At 51.4% G+C, this 21,521-nt stretch overlaps 1 protein-coding gene across 3 annotated transcripts in view; it reads left to right on the top strand.

The window, feature by feature from the left end:
• The first annotated feature begins 455 nt into the window (after nt 1–455).
• KXD1 (KxDL motif containing 1) overlaps nt 456–21,521 on the top strand; it is a 71,405-nt gene continuing 50,339 nt past the window's right edge. Inside the window, exon 1 of one of the 3 annotated variants that reach the window (XM_056574482.1) lies at nt 456–474. The gene's annotated coding sequence lies outside the window, so the exon portion shown is untranslated. Of the gene's footprint in view, nt 475–503; nt 523–1,879; nt 1,900–21,521 lie in introns of those variants that run through there. The other 2 variants (XM_056574508.1, XM_056574490.1) reach the window with 2 other exon arrangements.

Raw genomic sequence — 21,521 nt, forward strand, 5'->3', positions numbered from 1 at the left:
TATACGGTACCTTTGTATATACGTCCACATATCCAGAGTCCCTAGGACGTCGGGGTTCTTCTTAACTAGCCCGCCCCTAGTCACCTCTCATCTAGGCATTAGTTATCTAATAATTCTTCAGGATTTGTGTGTGTGTGTGTGTATGTAATATATATATATATATATATATATATATATATATATATATATATATATATATATATATAAAATTGTACAAGTATATATAAATGGTTAATTACCTATGCATAGCGGAACAGGACCTGCGGGTCACGTGACCGGGTGAACTCTATGGTTTTATGCTTGAGGACCTTTGGAGGTCCCTGTGACGTTTATCATCCATCACTCCTTGTAACGGTGAGTGACAGTTTATTTGACCAGTAAAAACGGCCCTGCCCATATAAGGGAGCGGCGGCCATTGCTCACTCTCTTTCCTCGTGGGCTGTTGATGGAGAAGGATCTGCGCTGCTGTCATCAGTGAGTTTAGGCCTGAGCCTTGCGGCGACTGCTGATATCTGCTAAATTGTGAGAGTGTCAATCCCTAAACACTGTGCAAGATCACCGGACCTTATCTATCCCCTAAATCCGGACGGATCTTCGCAATATTCCCTAATTCAGAGACTTATGAGAAGTCAAGGTCCGCAACAACTGTCAGTCATTGCACTAGATAGAGACTGTATTCCTGAGACTGTTACTGTTCATTGGATATACCGCAAGCATTTAAGTAAAACGTATCCAAGTTCAAGTACCTTGTGGACTTTCAGACATTTTATGCATGCACCTATCATTACTAGGAAGGGCGGCGATGGGCCGGGGAAGTACCTCAGCATACTGGCCCTCAGCCTGGCGTCACAAACTATAGGGTTAACATTAACCCCTCATCTACCGAAACAACACCCCAACTACCATACACCCTCAAGGGCTACCACAATACCATTTCATGAACTGCATTACCGGACCACTTTATTTCTGAACTATATTACCGGACCATTTCATTTTAAATTCCAATTTTTTTTGCCCTATTTTATAAATTACTTTTTAATATTTTAATATCTTATTAACATCTGGTGCAAGGGCCCTGCCCAGATGTAAGTTATTATCTTGTAAATAATTGTTATTTTGTATTATTTTACTGCATTATCCTTGATTCAGGTATTTTATTATCATTATTCATTTACTATCATTATTTATTCAGTATCTATATTATGACATTTAACTTATTAATTTAACATTTATCTGGTTCCACATCACCTTTTTCTCATTCATTTTATCTCCTTTTTATCTCTTTATTTCACTATCCTTGAGGGCTGGTTTTTTATAATTTATTATATACCTATTCACTTTACTAGGTCTTTTTGTAATTTAGACCATTCCAGTTAACCTCGAAATAGTATATCCCAGTGAGCTACACATACCCTTTTCCTTCTCCAATATGGTTCTGTTACCTAACTCAGTATTTTCCAACCAGTGTGCCTTTAGTTGTTGCAAAACTACAACTCCCAGCATGTACTGATTGCCGAAGGGCATGCTGGGAGATTTAGTTATGCAACAGCTGGAGGTACGCAACTACAACTCCCAGCATGCTGAGACAACTGTTTGCTGTTTGGGCATATTGGGATTTGTATTTTTGCAACAGCTGGAGGGCTGCAGTTTGGAGATCATTGTGCAGTGATCTCCAAACTGCAGCCCTCCAGCTGTTGCAAAACTACAAATCCCAGCATGTCCAAACAGCAAACAGCTGTTTGGGCATGCTGGGAGTTGTAGTTTTGCAACATCTGGAGGGCAACAGTTAGAGACCACTGTATAGTGGTCTTAAACTGTAGCCCTCTAGATGTTGCTAGGCAACCTACAAGCTTCCGCAATCTGCACCAGGGAGCAAGCCACACATCATCGCCGCCGATGGTAAGTGGCCTCCGGCGCCGGTCAACTACGGTTCTTTAACCCCCCCGCCCCCGATCGGCTATTGGTGGGTAGCAGCTGACCCACCAATAGCAGGGATAGGAGGGGTGGCACCCCTGCCACCTAACTCCTATCTAGGGATTGACCGATTATAGGTTTGGCCGATAATCACAATTTTGGGAATTATCGGTATCAGCAATTACCTTGCCGATATGTCGATAATGCCTCGCCCCACGCCCCCCCCCCACCAACCCACCGCACCGGCCCCATTGCCTCCTCCCATCCCCGGTTTTATAATTACCTGTTCCCGGGGTCAACGCTACTTCTGGCTCCTGCTGCGTCCTGCGTTACGCTGTGCACAATGATGAGTGACGTGACGCGATGTGACGTCACCGTCAGTGCGCACAGTGACAGCTCAGGAGGACGCCACCGGAGCCAGATGTAGAGTGGAACCTGGGCCCCGGGAACATGTCTTTATAAAACCGGGGATGGGGGGGGAGTTAATGGTGCCAGTGCGGGGGGGTACAATGCGGTGCGGCGGGGGGTCGCGGTGATAGGACTCAGGACCCCCGGACAGGCAGGGGGAGAGAAGAGGGTGGCGGCGGCGGTCTATGGCACAGCAAAAGCCGCTGCATTGATTGATTTAATTTCATTGATTTAAAGTGCCCGCTTTAAATCAATGATCTGCAGGAGGGGAGGGGGTAAATAGCCGATAGCTGATAACTTATTCCGGAATATCGGTATAAGTTATCGGCCCTAACCTCCCCAGATTATCGGTGTCGGGCCAAAAAAAACGATATCGGTCGATCCCTACTCCTATCCCTTCGGGGGGGGGGGTGTCTTGGACTTATTTTCTGGGTCATCGGAGACCGCTATGACCCGGAAACGATGCAAATCGCCGATGCAAATTCACATGGGGGTTCGGGGGTGTGAGGGGTTCAGGACCCCCTGGGCATTGGCACGGGATGCCTGCTGAATGATTTCAGCAGGCATCCCATTCAGATCACCGCCTGGCGAGCTGCCGTGATCGGAAATGCGGAGGGCGTACGTGATAAGATGTGAAGGCGTATCCATACGCCCTCCGTCCCCAACAAGTTAAAGGGGTACTCCGGGGAACTAGGGCTGGGCGGTATGACCTAAAATGCATATCACTAATCATATATGACCCCCAGGCGCTGCGATATTTCTCTAAACCTAACCCACCTTTCCCCCCCCCCCTCTTCCAGGCCGCGGCACTTTAAATTAATGACTTGCGGGCTTTAAATGAATGAGATGCGGCCACGGCTAAGGAAACGATTAAAAAGGAAAACTGTCAGATATTTTCCCCCGCACTATCCTGGTGGATAGTGTGGGAGACGCTGACTAAAACGAGCCCTACCTTACCCGGATCCGCCCGGCTGTTCGCCCGCAATTGTGGTTTTATTCTATGTGTATATCTTGCTGTAACTGGCAAGGGTGGGGCTTCTGCAGGTTAACTGGCCCTGACGTCAGCACCGCTTATGAATATTCATCCCCCCTCCCTCCAGTTAGGAGCGGCGAAGAGAGGGAGAGCTGGAGGGAGGGGGGGATGAATTTTCATAAGCGGCGCTGATGTCAGTGCCAGTTAACCTGCAGAAGCCCCGCCTGTGCCAGTTACAGCAAGATATACACATAGAATAAAACTACAACTGCGGGTGAACAGCAGGGCGGATCCGGGCAAGGTAGGGCTCGTTTTAGTCAGCGTTTTCCCCACTATCCACCAGTACTGTGGATAGTGCGGGAGAAAATATTTGACTGTTTTCCTTTAAAGGGGTACTCCGAGCTTACACATCTTATCCCCTATCCAAAGGATAGGGGATAAGATGCCTGATCGCGTGAGTCCGGCCGCTGGGGACCCCCAGGATCTTGCACTCGGCACCCCGTTTGTAATCAGTCCCCTTTTTTGTAATAAGCCTCCCTTTAAGGGAACCCAAACATTGGCAGCAAACCATTAAAGGGGTGTTTCCATCTTCATTAGTTGTCACCTATTCACAGAATAGGGAATACATGCTGATCCCAGTGGTTGGACCCCCACCAACAGGGAGATCAGTACTCCAAATGGATGGAGTGGACTCCACATGCACGGCCACTGCTCCATTCATTGTTTATGGGGCTTCCAAACATTGCTGATCTTAGTAATGTTCTAACATCCCATCGAGAATTGAGCAACAACGAGGGGCTAGCTAGCCTGAAGAATGGGTGTTTCTTGGTGGAAGTGAGGCATGAGGGGCTGAACTAGAGGAGCAGACTTACACATGCAGCCATAAAATACATGACAGAGGAAAATAAAAACAGAAATGAGTAACAACAAGTACTGTAGAGCAGCACCAACACCATGACTTTAAAGCAGTATCTTTCAAGCAATTCCCAATCTGAATTTACAATCCTCTCACATGTGAAGTATGACAGTATACACATCCAGGTAACTAATCCTTATCAGAAACATCTTTAGGCTCTTTCACACTGCGATCTGCAGGGCCCGGTAGAAATATATGCCATACCACTGTCAGTAGTCCCATGTTGAAAATATAAAAAATACAATTTCTTTTCACTGGATCCTTCTTTATGAAAAAGCACAGAGGTCTCCACTATTACAAGCAGCAAACAAATGGACACCAATTGAAAGAGGCCTGAGGGAGAAATATCCATCAAGAACTAAAAAAAGAGAGTGTTGGGAGATGTACCAGTTGGAATTATAGCATCAATACCTGTACACTAGTTACACTAAAGACCAATATATGGCGGGTAATAACTATATGAACTTATAGATCACCAAAGGCGATCCAAAAATACCTTATTTCCCATATACTTAAAATAAAATCTTTATTGTAATCCTCACACAAAGAAACAAACAGATTTAAAAATTAAATTCTCAGGCCCCCTCGACATGTTTCTCTGCAAGACGCAGCTTCGTCAAGAGGACAGCGAACACAGAGTCAAAACGCTGAGCCGGGTTTTTTTTTTTAAACCTCCCTTGATAAAGTCATGAAACGGTAAGTGTAAAATTACTGTGTCCTGATTGGATTGAGCACACAGCATCCTATCCACATCCCATCACTCAGGCAGACAGAAGGAGACCCCTATAGCATTGTCCAGATTTCAGCAAGTCAGATCCACCCTCAGGTAAGTATTCATGGTAGGTGGATTTGTTTCACTGACGTGTCTGCGCAGCGAACTCTGCGCCGACACTTAAAATATTTGGTTCACTTTCACAATGCTGTGCGGTGACACCTGTGCTAGCACATAGATTTTAAGCACGGAACGCCGTGCTGTAGATGTCTGTGTGAGTTCTCTTTCACTTTGTTGTTCTGTAACATCTGTGCTAGCATGTAGAATGTCCCAGAACCTCCGCACTATAGACGTCAATGTGAACTCCAAGTCTGTATAATTAGATACATCAATGTTTATCACATCCATACAAGTAGTTACTTATATAGTTATCTGGATTTATAATGAAATAATGATGTATCCAACTATACAGAATAAATTCCATCCTTATATCAGTCATAAAGTCCTTATGCTTTAAAATCATAAATCCAGATAACTATATAGGTAACTACTTGTATGGATGTGATAAACAATGATGTATCTAATTATACAGACTTGGAGTTCACATTGATGTCTATAGTGCGGAGGTCCTGGGACATTCTACATGCTAGCACAGAAGTTACAGTGCAACATAGTCAAAGAGAACTCACACAGACATCTACAGCACGGAGTTCCGTGCTGTTATTCTATGTGCTAGCCCAGGCATCACCACGCAGCACAGTGAGAGTAATCCCATTGATATCTGCAGCACGGAGCTCCGTGCTGAAAATCTATGTGCTAGCACAGGTGTCACAGTGTCAGCACAGAGTTCACTGCACAGACACGTTAGTGAAACAGACCACCTACCATGAATACTTACCTGGGGTGGATCTGAAATCTGGACAATGCTATAGAGGTCTCCTGTCTGCCTGAGTGATAGGATGCTGTGTGCTCAATCCAATCAACATCCCATCAGGACACAGTAATTTTACACTTCCGTTTCATGACGTCATCAAGGGAGGATTTATAAACCCCCGGCTCAGCGTTTTCACTCTCAGCGCCCGCTGTCCTCTTGACAAAGCTGCATCTTGCAGTGAAACATGTCGAGGGGGCCTGAGAATTGAATTGATTTTAGTACAGTGTTCACTCCCTGCCCGCATAGCACACTGCAGGTGCGTGTGGAGTTTATAATTGACAGTATAAGGTGACCTGACAGGCACCATATCAATACGCACTTACATACAATGGAGTGAATAACACTGGATTGGTTAAATCTGTTTGTTTCCTTTGTGTGAGGATTACAAGAATTAGTTTTCAGTAAATGGGGAATAGGGTATTTTTGGATCGCCTTTGGTGATCTAGAAGTTCATATAATACCTGTACACTGCCCCAATGACCCCAAGCAGCTCATTTACATACAACATACATACCAATCAGAGAACAGCGACAGAAGACATTCATATACCCATAGCAAAGGGTATGTTCATAATTTTAAGAGACCATCACCACCCTGCCAGAAATGTAACCCCTTAAGAAGCGGGTGAATTTTAGTTTTCACACACACTTTTTCCTCCATGCCTTTTAATAGCCATAATGCTTTCATTTTTTTTTTTCATTTACACACTCATGAGGGCTCGTTTTTTGCAGGACCAATTAAACATTGTAATGACTTCCTTAAATTTTTCCATCAAATATACTCCGAAACTTTAAAAAAATAAAATAATAATATTTTTGTCTGTTGCAGTCCAACTAACAAAGCACCTTGAATCTTTAGGCCGGTACCATTACAATGATTTCCAATTTGTATAGTATCCAACATGTTTTACTACTTTTGAACAATTCATAACTTCTTAGAAATTATTTTTTTTTATTGCCATTTTCTGACCCCTATAACTTATTTTTCTGTATACCAGGCTGTTTAAAAGATTACTCTTCCCCTAAGGGAGATAAGATGTCTGATCTCCAGCCCAGCACCCCAACGATCTTAACATTTATGTTTCGGGCGGCCGTGGTGGTAACATCAGGCCCCCCCCATTCATGTCTATGAGAGGGGACGTGACGGTTGTGAGTAGCACCTGCCTCCTCACAGCTCTCCCCACCATGCAATGACACCACAGCACCTGCCTCCTCACACCAGCATCTACCACAGTACCTGCCTCCATACAGTTGCGTCTACCAGACACCTACACCACAGCACCTGCCTCCTCACACCAGCATCTACCACAGTACCTGCCTCCATACAGCTGCGTCTACCAGACACCTACACCACAGCACCTGCCTCCTCACACCAGCATCTACCACAGTACCTGCCTCCTTACAGCTGCGTCTACCAGACACTTACACCACAGCACCTGCCTCCTCACACCAGCATCTACCAAAGTACCTGCCTCCTTGCAGCTGCGTCTACCACTTATACCACAGCACCTGCCTCCTCACACCAGAATCTACCACAGTACCTGCCTCCATACAGCTGCGTCTACCAGACACTTACACCACAGCACCTGCCTCCTCACGCCAGCATCTACCACAGTACCTGCCTCTTTACAGCTGCCTCTACCAGACACTTACACCACAGCACCTGCCTCCTCACACCAGCATCTACCACAGTACCTGCCTCTTTACAGCTGCCTCTACCAGACACTTACACCACAGCACCTGCCTCCTCACACCAGCATCTACCACAGTACCTGCCTCCATACAGCTGCGTCTACCACTTACACCACAGCACCTGCCTCCTCACACCAGCATCTACCACAGTACCTGCCTCCTTACAGCTGCGTCTACCAGACACTTACACCACAGCACCTGCCTCCTCACACCAGCATCTACCAAAGTACCTGCCTCCTTGCAGCTGCGTCTACCACTTATACCACAGCACCTGCCTCCTCACACCAGAATCTACCACAGTACCTGCCTCCATACAGCTGCGTCTACCAGACACTTACACCACAGCACCTGCCTCCTCACACCAGCATCTACCACAGTACCTGCCTCCATACAGCTGCGTCTACCACTTACACCACAGCACCTGCCTCCTCACACCAGCATCTACCACAGTACCTGCCTCTTTATAGCTGCCTCTACCAGACACTTACACCACAGCACCTGCCTCCTCACACCAGCATCTACCACAGTACCTGCCTCCATACAGCAGCGTCTACCAGTTACACCACAGCACCTGCCTCCTTACAGCTGCGTCTACCAGACACCTACAGCACAGCACCTGCCTCCTCACACCAGCATCTACCAAAGTACCTGCCTCCATACAGCTGCATCTACCACTCACACCACAGCACCTGCCTCCTCACAGCTCTCCCCACTTGCAATGACACCACAGTACCTGCCTCCATACAGCAGCATCTACCAGTTACACCACAGCACCTGCCTCCTCACAGCTCTCCCCACCATGCAATGACACCACAGCACCTGCCTCCTCACACCAGCATCTACCACAGTACCTGCCTCCATACAGCTGCGTCTACCACTTACACCACAGCACCTGCCTCCTCACACCAGCATCTACCACAGTACCTGCCTCCATACAGCTGCGTCTACCACTTACACCACAGCACCTGCCTCCTCACACCAGCATCTACCACAGTACCTGCCTCTTTACAGCTGCCTCTACCAGACACTTACACCACAGCACCTGCCTCCTCACACCAGCATCTACCACAGTACCTGCCTCCATACAGCAGCGTCTACCAGTTACACCACAGCACCTGCCTCCTTACAGCTGCGTCTACCAGACACCTACAGCACAGCACCTGCCTCCTCACACCAGCATCTACCAAAGTACCTGCCTCCATACAGCTGCATCTACCACTCACACCACAGCACCTGCCTCCTCACAGCTCTCCCCACTTGCAATGACACCACAGTACCTGCCTCCATACAGCAGCATCTACCAGTTACACCACAGCACCTGCCTCCTCACAGCTCTCCCCACCATGCAATGACACCACAGCACCTGCCTCCTCACACCAGCATCTACCACAGTACCTGCCTCCATACAGCTGCGTCTACCACTTACACCACAGCACCTGCCTCCTCACACCAGCATCTACCACAGTACCTGCCTCCATACAGCAGCATCTACCAGTTACACCACAGCACCTGCCTCCTCACACCAGCATCTACCACAGTACCTGCCTCCATACAGCTGCGTCTACCAGACACTTACAGCACAGCACCTGCCTCCTCACACCAGCATCTACCACAGTACCTGCCTCCATACAGCTGCGTCTACCAGACACTTACACCACAGCACCTGCCTCCACACACCAGCATCTACCACAGTACCTGCCTCCATACAGCAGCGTCTACCAGTTACACCACAGCACCTGCCTCCTTACAGCTGCGTCTACCAGACACCTACAGCACAGCACCTGCCTCCTCACACCAGAATCTACCACAGTACCTGCCTCCATACAGCTGCGTCTACCAGACACTTACACCACAGCACCTGCCTCCTCACGCCAGCATCTACCACAGTACCTGCCTCTTTACAGCTGCCTCTACCAGACACTTACACCACAGCACCTGCCTCCTCACACCAGCATCTACCACAGTACCTGCCTCTTTACAGCTGCCTCTACCAGACACTTACACCACAGCACCTGCCTCCTCACACCAGCATCTACCACAGTACCTGCCTCCATACAGCTGCGTCTACCACTTACACCACAGCACCTGCCTCCTCACACCAGCATCTACCACAGTACCTGCCTCCTTACAGCTGCGTCTACCAGACACTTACACCACAGCACCTGCCTCCTCACACCAGCATCTACCAAAGTACCTGCCTCCTTGCAGCTGCGTCTACCACTTATACCACAGCACCTGCCTCCTCACACCAGAATCTACCACAGTACCTGCCTCCATACAGCTGCGTCTACCAGACACTTACACCACAGCACCTGCCTCCTCACGCCAGCATCTACCACAGTACCTGCCTCTTTACAGCTGCCTCTACCAGACACTTACACCACAGCACCTGCCTCCTCACACCAGCATCTACCACAGTACCTGCCTCTTTACAGCTGCCTCTACCAGACACTTACACCACAGCACCTGCCTCCTCACACCAGCATCTACCACAGTACCTGCCTCCATACAGCTGCGTCTACCAGTTACACCACAGCACCTGCCTCCTTACAGCTGCGTCTACCAGACACCTACAGCACAGCACCTGCCTCCTCACACCAGCATCTACCAAAGTACCTGCCTCCATACAGCTGCATCTACCACTCACACCACAGCACCTGCCTCCTCACAGCTCTCCCCACTTGCAATGACACCACAGTACCTGCCTCCATACAGCAGCATCTACCAGTTACACCACAGCACCTGCCTCCTCACAGCTCTCCCCACCATGCAATGACACCACAGCACCTGCCTCCTCACACCAGCATCTACCACAGTACCTGCCTCCATACAGCTGCGTCTACCACTTACACCACAGCACCTGCCTCCTCACACCAGCATCTACCACAGTACCTGCCTCCATACAGCTGCGTCTACCACTTACACCACAGCACCTGCCTCCTCACACCAGCATCTACCACAGTACCTGCCTCTTTACAGCTGCCTCTACCAGACACTTACACCACAGCACCTGCCTCCTCACACCAGCATCTACCACAGTACCTGCCTCCATACAGCAGCGTCTACCAGTTACACCACAGCACCTGCCTCCTTACAGCTGCGTCTACCAGACACCTACAGCACAGCACCTGCCTCCTCACACCAGCATCTACCAAAGTACCTGCCTCCTTACAGCTGCATCTACCACTCACACCACAGCACCTGCCTCCTCACAGCTCTCCCCACTTGCAATGACACCACAGTACCTGCCTCCATACAGCAGCATCTACCAGTTACACCACAGCACCTGCCTCCTCACAGCTCTCCCCACCATGCAATGACACCACAGCACCTGCCTCCTCACACCAGCATCTACCACAGTACCTGCCTCCATACAGCTGCGTCTACCACTTACACCACAGCACCTGCCTCCTCACACCAGCATCTACCACAGTACCTGCCTCCATACAGCTGCGTCTACCAGACACTTACACCACAGCACCTGCCTCCACACACCAGCATCTACCACAGTACCTGCCTCCATACAGCAGCGTCTACCAGTTACACCACAGCACCTGCCTCCTTACAGCTGCGTCAACCAGACACCTACAGCACAGCACCTGCCTCCTCACACCAGCATCTACCAAAGTACCTGCCTCCTTACAGCTGCATCTACCACTCACACCACAGCACCTGCCTCCTCACAGCTCTCCCCACTTGCAATGACACCACAGTACCTGCCTCCATACAGCAGCATCTACCAGTTACACCACAGCACCTGCCTCCTCACACCAGCATCTACCACAGTACCTGCCTCCATACAGCTGCGTCTACCAGACACTTACAGCACAGCACCTGCCTCCTCACACCAGCATCTACCACAGTACCTGCCTCCATACAGCTGCGTCTACCAGACACTTACACCACAGCACCTGCCTCCACACACCAGCATCTACCACAGTACCTGCCTCCATACAGCAGCGTCTACCAGTTACACCACAGCACCTGCCTCCTTACAGCTGCGTCTACCAGACACCTACAGCACAGCACCTGCCTCCTCACACCAGCATCTACCAAAGTACCTGCCTCCATACAGCTGCATCTACCAGACACTTACACCAAAGTACCTGCCTCCATACAGCTGCATCTACCACTCACACCACAGCACCTGCCTCCTCACAGCTCTCCCCACTTGCAATGACACCACAGTACCTGCCTCCATACAGCAGCATCTACCAGTTACACCACAGCACCTGCCTCCTCACAGCTCTCCCCACCATGCAATGACACCACAGCACCTGCCTCCTCACACCAGCATCTACCACAGTACCTGCCTCCATACAGCTGCGTCTACCACTTACACCACAGCACCTGCCTCCTCACACCAGCATCTACCACAGTACCTGCCTCTTTACAGCTGCCTCTACCAGACACTTACACCACAGCACCTGCCTCCTCACACCAGCATCTACCACAGTACCTGCCTCTTTACAGCTGCCTCTACCAGACACTTACACCACAGCACCTGCCTCCTCACACCAGCATCTACCACAGTACCTGCCTCTTTATAGCTGCCTCTACCAGACACTTACACCACAGCACCTGCCTCCTCACACCTGCATCTACCACAGTACCTGCCTCTTTACAGCTGCCTCTACCAGACACTTACACCACAGCACCTGCCTCCTCACACCAGCATCTACCACAGTACCTGCCTCCATACAGCAGCGTCTACCAGTTACACCACAGCACCTGCCTCCTTACAGCTGCGTCTACCAGACACCTACAGCACAGCACCTGCCTCCTCACACCAGCATCTACCAAAGTACCTGCCTCCATACAGCTGCATCTACCACTCACACCACAGCACCTGCCTCCTCACAGCTCTCCCCACTTGCAATGACACCACAGTACCTGCCTCCATACAGCAGCATCTACCAGTTACACCACAGCACCTGCCTCCTCACAGCTCTCCCCACCATGCAATGACACCACAGCACCTGCCTCCTCACACCAGCATCTACCACAGTACCTGCCTCCATACAGCTGCGTCTACCAGACACTTACACCACAGCACCTGCCTCCACACACCAGCATCTACCACAGTACCTGCCTCCATACAGCAGCGTCTACCAGTTACACCACAGCACCTGCCTCCTTACAGCTGCGTCAACCAGACACCTACAGCACAGCACCTGCCTCCTCACACCAGCATCTACCAAAGTACCTGCCTCCTTACAGCTGCATCTACCACTCACACCACAGCACCTGCCTCCTCACAGCTCTCCCCACTTGCAATGACACCACAGTACCTGCCTCCATACAGCAGCATCTACCAGTTACACCACAGCACCTGCCTCCTCACACCAGCATCTACCACAGTACCTGCCTCCATACAGCTGCGTCTACCAGACACTTACACCACAGCACCTGCCTCCTCACACCAGCATCTACCACAGTACCTGCCTCCATACAGCTGCGTCTACCACTTACACCACAGCACCTGCCTCCTCACACCAGCATCTACCACAGTACCTGCCTCTTTACAGCTGCCTCTACCAGACACTTACACCACAGCACCTGCCTCCTCACACCTGCATCTACCACAGTACCTGCCTCCATACAGCAGCGTCTACCAGTTACACCACAGCACCTGCCTCCTTACAGCTGCGTCTACCAGACACCTACAGCACAGCACCTGCCTCCTCACACCAGCATCTACCAAAGTACCTGCCTCCATACAGCTGCATCTACCAGACACTTACACCAAAGTACCTGCCTCCATACAGCTGCATCTACCACTCACACCACAGTACCTGCCTCCTCACAGCTCTCCCCACTTGCAATGACACCACAGTACCTGCCTCCATACAGCAGCATCTACCACTTACACCACAGCACCTGCCTCCTCACACCAGCATCTACCACAGTACCTGCCTCCTTACAGCTGCGTCTACCAGACACTTACACCACAGCACCTGCCTCCTCACACCAGCATCTACCACAGTACCTGCCTCTTTACAGCTGCCTCTACCAGACACTTACACCACAGCACCTGCCTCCTCACACCTGCATCTACCACAGTACCTGCCTCCATACAGCAGCGTCTACCAGTTACACCACAGCACCTGCCTCCTCACACAAGCATCTACCACAGTACCTGCCTCCATACAGCTGCGTCTATCAGACACCTACACCACAGCACATGCCTCCTCACACCTGCATCTACCACTCACACCACAGCACCTGCCTCCTCACACCAGCATCTACCACAGCACCTGCCTCCATACAGCTGCGTCTACCATACACCTACACCACAGCACCTGCATCTACCACTCACACCACAGCACCTGCCTCCTCACACCTGCATCTACCACAGCACCTGCCTCTTTACAGCTGTGTCTACCAGACACCTACACCACAGTACCTGCCTCCTCACACCTGCATCTACCACAGCACCTGCCTCTTTACAGCTGTGTCTACCAGACACCTACACCACAGTACCACTACCTATGTTCTTTCATTATACTGACCAGACGAAGGGGGAAGGAATCTCCCAAAACACGTTGTCTGAATAAATCACAATATAGTATTTTATTTGTTGTTTATGTTAAACAAAGAAGAGAAACATTCTTCTTCTGCAAGAGTGCAAATTATGTTTTCTTTGACATGTACTTACACCACACCATCACTTTCCATACTCGCCTCCCCACAGCAGTGCCCGCCATGCACTTACACCACATCCCATACCTGCCTCTTTACAGCTGTGCCCGCCATACACTACACCACAACCCATACCTGCCTCCTTACAGCTGTGCCCACCATACACTACACCACAACCCATACCTGCCTCCTTACAGCTGTGCCCGCCATACACTACACCACAACCCATACCTGTCTCTTTACAGCTGTGCCCGCCATACACTACACCACAACCCATACCTGTCTCTTTACAGCTGTGCCGCCACACACTACACCACAACCCATACCTGCCTCCTTACAGCTGTGCCCGCCATACACTACACCACAACCCATACCTGCCTCCTTACCACTGTGCCCGCCATACACTACACCACAACCCATACCTGCCTCTTTACAGCTGTGCCCGCCATACACTACACCACAACCCATACCTGCCTCCTCACAGCTGTGCCCGCCATACACTACACCACAACCCATATCTGCCTCCTTACCACTGTGCCCGCCATACACTACACCACAACCCATACCTGCCTCTTTACAGCTGTGCCCGCCATACACTACACCACAACCCATACCTGCCTCCTTACAGCTGTGCCCGGCATACACTACACCACAACCCATACCTGCCTCCTCACAGCTGTGCCCGCCATACACTACACCACATCCCATACCTGCTTCCTTACCATTGTGCCCGCCATACACTACACCACATCCCATACCTGCCTCTTTACAGCTGTGCCCGCCATACACTACACCACAACCCATACCTGCCTCTTTACAGCTGTGCCCGCCATACACTACACCACATCCCATACCTGCCTCTTTACAGCTGTGCCCGCCATACACTACACCACATCCCATACCTGCCTCTTTACAGCTGTGCCCGCCATAGACTACACCACATCCCATACCTGCCTCTTAACAGCTGTGCCCGCCATACACTACACCACAACCCATACCTGCCTCTTTACAGCTGTGCCCGCCATACACTACACCACATCCCATACCTGCCTCTTTACAGCTGTGCCGCCATACACAACACCACAACCCATACCTACCTCCTCACAGCTGTGCCCACCATACACTACACCACAACCCATACCTGCCTCTTTACAGCTGTGCCGCCATACACTACACCACAACCCATACCTGCCTCTTTACAGCTGTGCCCGCCATACACTACACCACAACCCATACCTACCTCCTCACAGCTGTGCCCACCATACACTACACCACAACCCATACCTGCCTCCTTACAGCTGTGCCCACCATACACTACACCACAACCCATACCTGCCTCCTTACAGCTGTGCCCGGCATACACTACACCACATCCCATACCTGCGTCATTACCACTGTGCCCGCCATACACTACACCACATCCCATACCTGTCTCTTTACAGCTGTGCCCGCCATACACTACACCACAACCCATACCTGCCTCCTCACAGCTGTGCCGCCATACACTACACCACAACCCATACCTGCCTCTTTACAGCTGTGCCCGCCATACACTACACCACAACCCATACCTACCTCCTCACAGCTGTGCCCACCATACACTACACCACAACCCATACCTGCCTCCTTACAGCTGTGCCCGGCATACACTACACCACATCCCATACCTGCGTCATTACCACTGTGCCCGCCATACACTACACCACATCCCATCCCATTCCATACCTGCCTCCTCACAGCTGTGCCCGGCATACACTACACCACAACCCATACCTGCCTCTTTACAGCTGTGCCCGCCATAAACTACACCACAACCCATACCTACCTCCTCACAGCTGTGCCGCCATACACTACACCACAACCCATACCTGCCTCTTTACAGCTGTGCCGCCATACACTACACCACAACCCATACCTGTCTCCTTACAGCTGTGCCCGCCATACACTACACCACATCCCATACCTGCGTCATTACCACTGTGCCCGCCATACACTACACCACATCCCATACCTGCCTCCTTACAGCTGTGCCCGCCATACACTACACCACATCCCATACCTGCCTCTTTACAGCTGTGCCGCCATACACAACACCACAACCCATACCTACCTCCTCACAGCTGTGCCCACCATACACTACACCACAACCCATACCTGCCTCTTTACAGCTGTGCCACCATACACTACACCACAACCCATACCTGCCTCTTTACAGCTGTGCCCGCCATACACTACACCACAACCCATACCTGCCTCTTTACAGCTGTGCCCACCATACACTACACCACAACCCATACCTGCCTCTTTACAGCTGTGCCGCCATACACTACACCACAACCCATACCTGCCTCCTTACAGCTGTGCCCGGCATACACTACACCACATCCCATACCTGCGTCATTACCACTGTGCCCGCCATACACTACACCACATCCCATACCTGTCTCTTTACAGCTGTGCCTGCCATACACTACACCACAACCCATACCTGCCTCCTCACAGCTGTGCCGCCATACACTACACCACAACCCATACCTGTCTCTTTACAGCTGTGCCCGCCATACACTACACCACAACCCATACCTGCCTCTTTACAGCTGTGCCGCCATACACTACACCACAACCCATACCTGTCTCTTTACAGCTGTGCCCGCCATACACTACACCACAACCCATACCTACCTCCTCACAGCTGTGCCCACCATACACTACACCACAACCCATACCTGCCTCCTTACAGCTGTGCCCGCCATACACTACACCACAACCCATACCTGCCTCCTCACAGCTGTGCCCGCCATACACTACACCACAACCCATACCTGCCTCCTTACAGCTGTGCCCGGCATACACTACACCACATCCCATACCTGCGTCATTACCACTGTGCCCGCCATACACTACACCACATCCCATCCCATTCCATACCTGCCTCCTCACAGCTGTGCCCGGCATACACTACACCACAACCCATACCTGCCTCTTTACAGCTGTGCCCGCCATAAACTACACCACAACCCATACCTACCTCCTCACAGCTGTGCCGCCATACACTACACCACAACCCATACCTGCCTCTTTACAGCTGTGCCGCCATACACTACACCACAACCCATACCTGTCTCCTTACAGCTGTGCCCGCCATACACTACACCACATCCCATACCTGCGTCATTACCACTGTGCCCGCCATACACTACACCACATCCCATACCTGCCTCCTTACAGCTGTGCCCGCCATACACTACACCACATCCCATACCTGCCTCTTTACAGCTGTGCCGCCATACACAACACCACAACCCATACCTACCTCCTCACAGCTGTGCCCACCATACACTACACCACAACCCATACCTGCCTCTTTACAGCTGTGCCACCATACACTACACCACAACCCATACCTGCCTCTTTACAGCTGTGCCCGCCATACACTACACCACAACCCATACCTGCCTCTTTACAGCTGTGCCCACCATACACTACACCACAACCCATACCTGCCTCTTTACAGCTGTGCCGCCATACACTACACCACAACCCATACCTGCCTCCTTACAGCTGTGCCCGGCATACACTACACCACATCCCATACCTGCGTCATTACCACTGTGCCCGCCATACACTACACCACATCCCATACCTGTCTCTTTACAGCTGTGCCTGCCATACACTACACCACAACCCATACCTGCCTCCTCACAGCTGTGCCGCCATACACTACACCACAACCCATACCTGTCTCTTTACAGCTGTGCCCGCCATACACTACACCACAACCCATACCTGCCTCTTTACAGCTGTGCCGCCATACACTACACCACAACCCATACCTGTCTCTTTACAGCTGTGCCCGCCATACACTACACCACAACCCATACCTACCTCCTCACAGCTGTGCCCACCATACACTACACCACAACCCATACCTGCCTCCTTACAGCTGTGCCCGGCATACACTACACCACATCCCATACCTGCGTCATTACCACTGTGCCCGCCATACACTACACCACATCCCATCCCATTCCATACCTGCCTCCTCACAGCTGTGCCCGGCATACACTACACCACAACCCATACCTGCCTCTTTACAGCTGTGCCCGCCATAAACTACACCACAACCCATACCTACCTCCTCACAGCTGTGCCGCCATACACTACACCACAACCCATACCTGCCTCTTTACAGCTGTGCCGCCATACACTACACCACAACCCATACCTGTCTCCTTACAGCTGTGCCCGCCATACACTACACCACATCCCATACCTGCGTCATTACCACTGTGCCCGCCATACACTACACCACATCCCATACCTGCCTCCTTACAGCTGTGCCCGCCATACACTACACCACATCCCATACCTGCGTCATTACCACTGTGCCCGCCATACACTACACCACATCCCATACCTGCCTCCTCACAGCTGTGCCCACCATACACTACACCACAACCCATACCTGCCTCCTTACAGCTGTGCCCACCATACACTACACCACAACCCATACCTGCCTCCTCACAGCTGTGCCCACCATACACTACACCACAACCCATAGCTGCCTCCTTACCACTGTGCCGCCATACACTACACCACAACCCATACCTGCGTCATTACCACTGTGCCCGCCATACACTACACCACATCCCATACCTGTCTCTTTACAGCTGTGCCCGCCATACACTACACCACAACCCATACCTGCCTCCTCACAGCTGTGCCGCCATACACTACACCACAACCCATACCTGTCTCTTTACAGCTGTGCCCGCCATACACTACACCACAACCCATACCTGCCTCTTTACAGCTGTGCCCGCCATACACTACACCACAACCCATACCTACCTCCTCACAGCTGTGCCCACCATACACTACACCACAACCCATACCTGCCTCCTTACAGCTGTGCCCGGCATACACTACACCACATCCCATACCTGCGTCATTACCACTGTGCCCGCCATACACTACACCACATCCCATCCCATTCCATACCTGCCTCCTCACAGCTGTGCCCGGCATACACTACACCACAACCCATACCTGCCTCTTTACAGCTGTGCCCGCCATAAACTACACCACAACCCATACCTACCTCCTCACAGCTGTGCCGCCATACACTACACCACAACCCATACCTGCCTCTTTACAGCTGTGCCGCCATACACTACACCACAACCCATACCTGTCTCCTTACAGCTGTGCCCGCCATACACTACACCACATCCCATACCTGCGTCATTACCACTGTGCCCGCCATACACTACACCACATCCCATACCTGCCTCCTTACAGCTGTGCCCGCCATACACTACACCACATCCCATACCTGCCTCTTTACAGCTGTGCCGCCATACACAACACCACAACCCATACCTACCTCCTCACAGCTGTGCCCACCATACACTACACCACAACCCATACCTGCCTCTTTACAGCTGTGCCACCATACACTACACCACAACCCATACCTGCCTCTTTACAGCTGTGCCCGCCATACACTACACCACAACCCATACCTGCCTCTTTACAGCTGTGCCCACCATACACTACACCACAACCCATACCTGCCTCTTTACAGCTGTGCCGCCATACACTACACCACAACCCATACCTGCCTCCTTACAGCTGTGCCCGGCATACACTACACCACATCCCATACCTGCGTCATTACCACTGTGCCCGCCATACACTACACCACATCCCATACCTGTCTCTTTACAGCTGTGCCTGCCATACACTACACCACAACCCATACCTGCCTCCTCACAGCTGTGCCGCCATACACTACACCACAACCCATACCTGTCTCTTTACAGCTGTGCCCGCCATACACTACACCACAACCCATACCTGCCTCTTTACAGCTGTGCCGCCATACACTACACCACAACCCATACCTGTCTCTTTACAGCTGTGCCCGCCATACACTACACCACAACCCATACCTACCTCCTCACAGCTGTGCCCACCATACACTACACCACAACCCATACCTGCCTCCTTACAGCTGTGCCCGCCATACACTACACCACAACCCATACCTGCCTCCTCACAGCTGTGCCCGCCATACACTACACCACAACCCATACCTGCCTCCTTACAGCTGTGCCCGGCATACACTACACCACATCCCATACCTGCGTCATTACCACTGTGCCCGCCATACACTACACCACATCCCATCCCATTCCATACCTGCCTCCTCACAGCTGTGCCCGGCATACACTACACCACAACCCATACCTGCCTCTTTACAGCTGTGCCCGCCATAAACTACACCACAACCCATACCTACCTCCTCACAGCTGTGCCGCCATACACTACACCACAACCCATACCTGCCTCTTTACAGCTGTGCCGCCATACACTACACCACAACCCATACCTGTCTCCTTACAGCTGTGCCCGCCATACACTACACCACATCCCATACCTGCGTCATTACCACTGTGCCCGCCATACACTACACCACATCCCATACCTGCCTCCTTACAGCTGTGCCCGCCATACACTACACCACATCCCATACCTGCCTCTTTACAGCTGTGCCGCCATACACAACACCACAACCCATACCTACCTCCTCACAGCTGTGCCCACCATACACTACACCACAACCCATACCTGCCTCTTTACAGCTGTGCCACCATACACTACACCACAACCCATACCTGCCTCTTTACAGCTGTGCCCGCCATACACTACACCACAACCCATACCTGCCTCTTTACAGCTGTGCCCACCATACACTACACCACAACCCATACCTGCCTCTTTACAGCTGTGCCGCCATACACTACACCACAACCCATACCTGCCTCCTTACAGCTGTGCCCGGCATACACTACACCACATCCCATACCTGCGTCATTACCACTGTGCCCGCCATACACTACACCACATCCCATACCTGTCTCTTTACAGCTGTGCCTGCCATACACTACACCACAACCCATACCTGCCTCCTCACAGCTGTGCCGCCATACACTACACCACAACCCATACCTGTCTCTTTACAGCTGTGCCCGCCATACACTACACCACAACCCATACCTGCCTCTTTACAGCTGTGCCGCCATACACTACACCACAACCCATACCTGTCTCTTTACAGCTGTGCCCGCCATACACTACACCACAACCCATACCTACCTCCTCACAGCTGTGCCCACCATACACTACACCACAACCCATACCTGCCTCCTTACAGCTGTGCCCGGCATACACTACACCACATCCCATACCTGCGTCATTACCACTGTGCCCGCCATACACTACACCACATCCCATCCCATTCCATACCTGCCTCCTCACAGCTGTGC

This window comes from Hyla sarda, chromosome 1 (assembly GCF_029499605.1).
Source record: "Hyla sarda isolate aHylSar1 chromosome 1, aHylSar1.hap1, whole genome shotgun sequence".
Lineage (NCBI taxonomy): Eukaryota > Metazoa > Chordata > Amphibia > Anura > Hylidae > Hyla > Hyla sarda.